At 35.1% G+C, this 5,861-nt stretch overlaps 1 long non-coding RNA gene across 4 annotated transcripts; it reads left to right on the top strand.

The window, feature by feature from the left end:
- Positions 1–507: 507 nt before the first annotated feature.
- LOC113349525 lies at positions 508–5,515 on the top strand. Of its 4 annotated transcripts, none has more exons than XR_003360231.1 (6): positions 508–629; positions 737–825; positions 1,327–2,463; positions 3,910–3,988; positions 4,085–4,537; positions 4,939–5,515. It is a non-coding gene; the product is annotated as an uncharacterized LOC113349525 (long non-coding RNA). The 4 variants fall into 4 exon arrangements; XR_003360233.1 differs by having other exon boundaries at positions 601–629; positions 741–825; XR_003360232.1 differs by lacking the exon at positions 1,327–2,463 and having other exon boundaries at positions 4,939–5,510.
- The last annotated feature ends 346 nt before the right edge of the window (positions 5,516–5,861 follow it).

Raw genomic sequence — 5,861 nt, 5'->3', positions numbered from 1 at the left:
TTTGTTTTTATCCTTGTTTTTGATTATTGCACCCAACAAGTAGTAACTACATCACATGGGGAAACAAGAGTCTACAAATTCAATGGTAAGTATAATGAACACCGATCCAGAGTGAATAGCTTAAACATTAACTGCAACCCTTGCCAATATGGACAAGAAAAAATGGCTAAAGCCACGGTAATTAGGCCGTTATGTTTGCTAAAGGACAAGGAAAAATGGTTTGAGCCATAGTAATTAGGCAGTTATGTTTGCTAAAGGTCATTTGAAGCTATTGAAGACTTTCAGCGACCAACATTCTTTCTTAAGAACTAAGATGGTCAGTTAAGGATGCAGCTATAGCGTGCCTGTAGTTGTTTTTCAGTTATCGGATTTGGTACATTTCCACGCTGAACAACCAAAATTTATTGTTTCAGATCTTCTATATATCGACGGCTACACGCTGAACAACCAAAATTTATCCCACAAGATCATTAGTACAGCCACATCGAGCTTCTTAAACATCAACATCGATATTCCATAAAAACATAGAATATTAGCTCTTCTAAATCAGAATAGAAGTTTAGAAAAACTCTTCAAACCCATTTTGTATAAACTAGAAAAGGAAGATTTCTGTCCAGTCACTGAAGATGGTAAGCTTTTGAAACAAAATGATGAATTTTATTATGATATGATGAACTTGTATGAATTTCTAGGGTTTTCATTTGGATCCTGATTTATTTTATTTTGGAATTTGAAGGCAGGATCAGTAAAATCAATCAGCAGTCCACTTCCAGTTACTTTGTTTCCAACTTTAGCTGCTCTTATTGTTACTGCTTCATTCTTCATGTATGTCTTCCTCTCCCTGATCCTCTTCTATTTTCATCAATCTATGTTTTCATTGATATTTTTTTAGAGTTTGATTCTTGATTTAGGAGTAGGTTTGCTTTTAAAAAGCCAATTGCATATTTTTTTTAGTGGAAATTATGAGTTGATTAGATGGTTGAACAATTAATTCTGAAAAAAAAATTAGATATCAAATTCCTGTGAAGACATGTATTTCAACAACATTTTTGTGATAAATTTGTTGTCTAATTTTTAAGAGGATCCGAGGAGTAATTATTGGATTGTATGGCCTAGTTTAAGCTTATGTAGTTTATGAAAAGACTACCTATTAGTACATTTTAATAGTTTCATATATGAACTCTTACGTTAGGTCATCCCAGTCTATTCTGCATCTGGGTTAGGTTGTCTCAAAATTGCTAATGCCTGTCCTTGGATGTAAATTTTTTCTCTTCTCGACCATTGAGGATTATGTAGCAATAGTAATGGCTGTTATGTTTCTTGCAGCTTTGAAGCTACCTCAAATTTGAGTTTGATTAAATGGTGAAAGTGAAACAGTTAAATCTGGAACGTTTAGATATCGAATTCTTTGTGAAGACATGCATTTCACATATCTCATGATTATTCTGATGAATTTGTTATCCAGCATTAAGAGGGTCTGAGGAGTAACAAATGAGTTGTTTTGCTAGTTATCTACTGGGTTCACAAATCCAGCCTCCCTCGCCTAACATTTTCCTATTACATGCCCTTGGCTGTATATCTCATTTTTTTCATATGGAGTGCAATAGCTATGAAATACTGAACATAAAGTTTCATAGTTTTCTTGAAATTATTGTCACTACGATCTTGAGCATTCTGGTCTTTGCAATCCATTACACCTTCCTGCAACTCAAAGCAGTCCGAGGTTTATCATTTTGTTTGGGGTTTGATAGGTCATGTTGATTGTTATTTCTTTGTGTGTGTAAAATTCAAGTCCTATGTCAGGTATGGGAATACTATTTGGTGATCCTAGGATGTTCCAGTAAAGAACGGCCAATGGTCATGGAATTATGTCAATATGATCTTAGGATATTCTGTTTTGGGTTAACCTTAATGTTTTGGTCTATTTTAAGCTTTTGTAGTTTTTGAAACGGGAGACTACGCATCGCTAAAATTTCGTTACTTTTTTGTAGTCTCAGTTATAAAGTAAAATGTTAGGGCATCCCACTGTTTTCTCTGCATCAGGGTTAGTCTGTCTCAAATTTATAAAGTACCATGTGATCAGATGGTTGGTACTCGAGTGACGTCAGTAGAACCTTTGGGTTTGTTGGGTCCACTACTTAACTGTGAACATTTTGATCTGATGCCTTTTTATTGTAGGTGGATAGAATTTGAGTTTACTGAAAAGAGGTTTATCAGTGAAGCATTTGTTACTAAGTTTGAGCCTTTACTCTGATTATTTGGTACTTATCTACTGGGTTCATAGATCCAGCCTGACATTCATCTCATTCTTTCATATGGAGTGCAATTAGCTATGGAATACTGAGTACTAAGCAGAGTTTCATGGTTTTCTAAAAATTGTTGTCACTACGATCTTGAACATTCTGGTCTTTGCAATCCCTTATCCTTGTTACAACTCAATGCAGTCTTGAGGTTTATCATTTGGTAGGTCACGTTGATTTTTTTTCTTTTATGTTTGTGTAAAATTGAAGTACTATGTGAGGTATGGGAATACCATTTGGTGATCTTAGGATGATGTTCTAGTAAGTAACGCAAATGGTCATGGAATAAGACCATATTTTCTTTCAATTTTCCTTTGAATCACATGATTATGAAGGGAATTTGGTGGAATATTAAGAATGTTAGGCTTTTGATAACTGCACTTGTTTGCTAATGTAGTCTATGGAAAAAATGTTTGTCTCTTTCTTGTTTGCTAATGTAGTCTAATGTAGTCTTTCTTTTTTCTGACCCTTGTGAATTACATAACAATAGCATTGTTTGTTGAGTCCTCTTCTTTTTCCGTTTTTCATTAAATAATTTGTTTTATTGAATTATTTTTCCGTAAGGGTTTGAGTCTTGATTTAGGAACACGTTTGCAACTGAATAGACAATTGCATAATGTCGGGTGGGATTTAGCTTCAAATATGAGTTCATTAGATGTTGGAACAGTTAAATCTAATATTGTTTTTAGATGCTGATTTACTCTTGGCACATGTAAGCATCTTTCATGATCATTCTGAAATATTTATCCGATTCTAAGAGGATCTGAGAGTTGTATTGGTCTATTTTAAGCTTTTGTAGTTTTTGAGAGAAGATTACATATGGCTAAAATTTCGGTGGTTTTTCTCAACTATGTGATTCCACAGTATATTCTGCATCTGAGTTAGTTTGTCTTAACATTGGCTTTATGACTATGTGATCAGATAGGCGGTAGTCGAGCGACATTCTTAGAGAGAGTCACGACCCTTTGTTTGGTGGCTTCGCTGCTGAATTATGAAAAAGCCTTTTAGTGTAGGTATATAGAATTTGAGTTTACTCAAAAAAAGATTGTTAGCAGAACCTTTTCTACTCAGTTTTAGCCTTTACTCTGATTATTTGGTAGTTCACTGGGTTCATGAATCCAACTTCCTCTCTTATACTTTCTTGTTAGACACCCTTTCATCTCATTTTTTTTTCTTCATAAGGACTGATACAGCTACAGAATGATGAGTACCGAGCGAGAGAGTATATTTTATTTTCTTGAATTTGTTGTCTGTACGAACATACTGGTATTTGCAATCATTTCCTTCCTGCAAGTCGAAGCAGTCCGAGGTTTGTCAGTTGTTCTGGGATTCGATAGTTCATATTGATATTTGTGTAAAATTTATGTACCATGTCAGTAAGGGAATACCATTTAGTAATCGTAGGATGTTCCAGTAAACCAACAGCTCATGGTCATGGAATCATGTCATAATTTATTTTTCTTCCATTTTGGTAAACATCAAGGGATTTTGGTGGAATATTAAGAATCATAAGCTTTTGATATAATGCCTGTCTGTGATTGGAAAGTCTTTCGCTACCTGACCCTTGGGAATTACGTAGCAATAGTAATGGTTGTTATGTTTCTTGCAGCTATGAAGCCACCTCATCTGGAAAAACTCGCAGTGTTGTGAAGGAGCTGATAACCTGGACAGTTGCATCTGTTTTCCTGGTAAGTTTGGTTGCAATATATCTCTTATTCGAAGACAAAGAAGGAAACTCATTTCCTTTTCTTATTCTGAAGCCTACTATTTTATTGCATTTGCAGGGTTTTGGATCATTGTTCTTGCTACTGGCTTCTGATGTTTATGTTTGATAGCGACACAAGTGCATTTGTACCTGTTTCCAATCCCCAAATTCAATTGCCAATAGCACTGCCATTTATAGAACCAGATCTAACAACACAAAAATAACCATAGAGGAGGTCCCAGAGTACGGTGCCCCCTATAAACCAACCCGACCCATTTTTGCCTTATACGGAAAAAAGAACAGGGAAAAGAAAAAGTGATGGGGAGTATCATCAGACCTTCATTTACTTTTTCAGACAACAACAAAAAGCCTGAGAGAGCAATTAAAAGAGAAATCATTAAGAAGAAAAAAAAGGAGAGATTATGAAGGAAAATGAAGGAAAGAGGAAAAACAAATGATAGATACACACAATGGAAATCACTTTTACGATTGGCTTGCTAATCATAACCTTGTTTCCTTTTCCTTCTTGCCGGTTTGTTCCTTTCCGAACTTCATTTCTAGGGTTTCTGTTTTATCTTTGTTTCCTCTTTGTTAACTCTACTTAAACCCTATGTTTCGCCATTTCTAGGGTTTTACATTGTTGTTTGCTTGTTTCTTCTTTGACTTCATTTTTAGTGTATCATGTCACATAATCAAGACACTGGGTTTCTAGGTTTTTTTTGTTGTTTTTGGGCTGTGCAATTGGAGCTTGTTTGGGTGTTTTTAAGGTAGAAAGACCTTTTGAAAAAATAAAATTTTAAACTGGTTTTCTTTCTTGTTGTTGAAGTTGTTGGGCCGTGAAATTCAAACTTGTTTAGTTGTTTGTAATTGAGAAAAGTAATGGGGGTTTTAAGTTTTTTTATAGCTCTTAATGTTGTTCTTGTTGTATTGTAGGTGGGGTCCTCAGCTAGAGCAAGCAAGCTACTTACAAAACTCACCAACGTCTTCCCTTTTCTGAAGAGGTATACAGTCATTGTTGTTGTTGTTGGTGGTGTGAGTTGAGGTCTGCTGAATCTGTTTACGCCGGCTTGCCTGCCTAGACATTATCTGCGGGACGTATATCTTGTAAAAGGATTACAAACATCACTAAGAAGTCAGTGACTTTGGTGGTTTTGTGCAGATTCTAACTGGGCATCAAGATAATGCGGAATTTGCACTTGATATGTGCCCGACTAAGCCTTCGTATTATCTGGAGGTTAGATATTTCAAGTCTGTGCCTTCTGGAGGTTAGATCTTTGTAGATGATGCCTCTGAGATATGATTTTTGTTTTATTGAATAGTATTCTGAAACCTTGACTGATGGAGGCATGATAGTGTAATATCTTTCAACTCATGACATTTTTTAGCAGTATGCTGCAAACTATTCCAATAATGAGTTATGTGTTCAGTGACTTCCCTTGAGGATGCAGAGTTTTTTGTTTATTGATTGTTTTAGTTGTTCTGGACCTGAATATGGAAACGATCTACATTTGGATCATGACTGAGATGTGGTAGAAAATGTCTGATGCACGGAGTATTAAATTGTCTGTAGTTAATTATTGTAGGAATTACTGGCTAGTCCAGTTCTAGCAGACCCAATTAATAGCTAGTCCACCCGTGGAAAAGATTTACTCTCTAGTCCAAAAACATGTTTTGGACTAGATTATTTACTCTTTAATCCAAAAACTTCGTGGAGACTATAAAGTGTATTTTATAAATTTTTAAAACACCCTTCCAGGTCTAATTAGTATCAACACATGTAAATGTTACTAGTAGTATGTTACTACATACTAGTAGTATCAATACTGTGATACTACATATTAATATGTACTGTACTA

Source organism: Papaver somniferum, chromosome 2, assembly GCF_003573695.1.
Source record: "Papaver somniferum cultivar HN1 chromosome 2, ASM357369v1, whole genome shotgun sequence".
Lineage (NCBI taxonomy): Eukaryota > Viridiplantae > Streptophyta > Magnoliopsida > Ranunculales > Papaveraceae > Papaver > Papaver somniferum.
The sequence above is the reverse complement of the archived record's forward strand: the minus strand, read 5'-3'. Positions and strand labels throughout refer to the sequence as shown.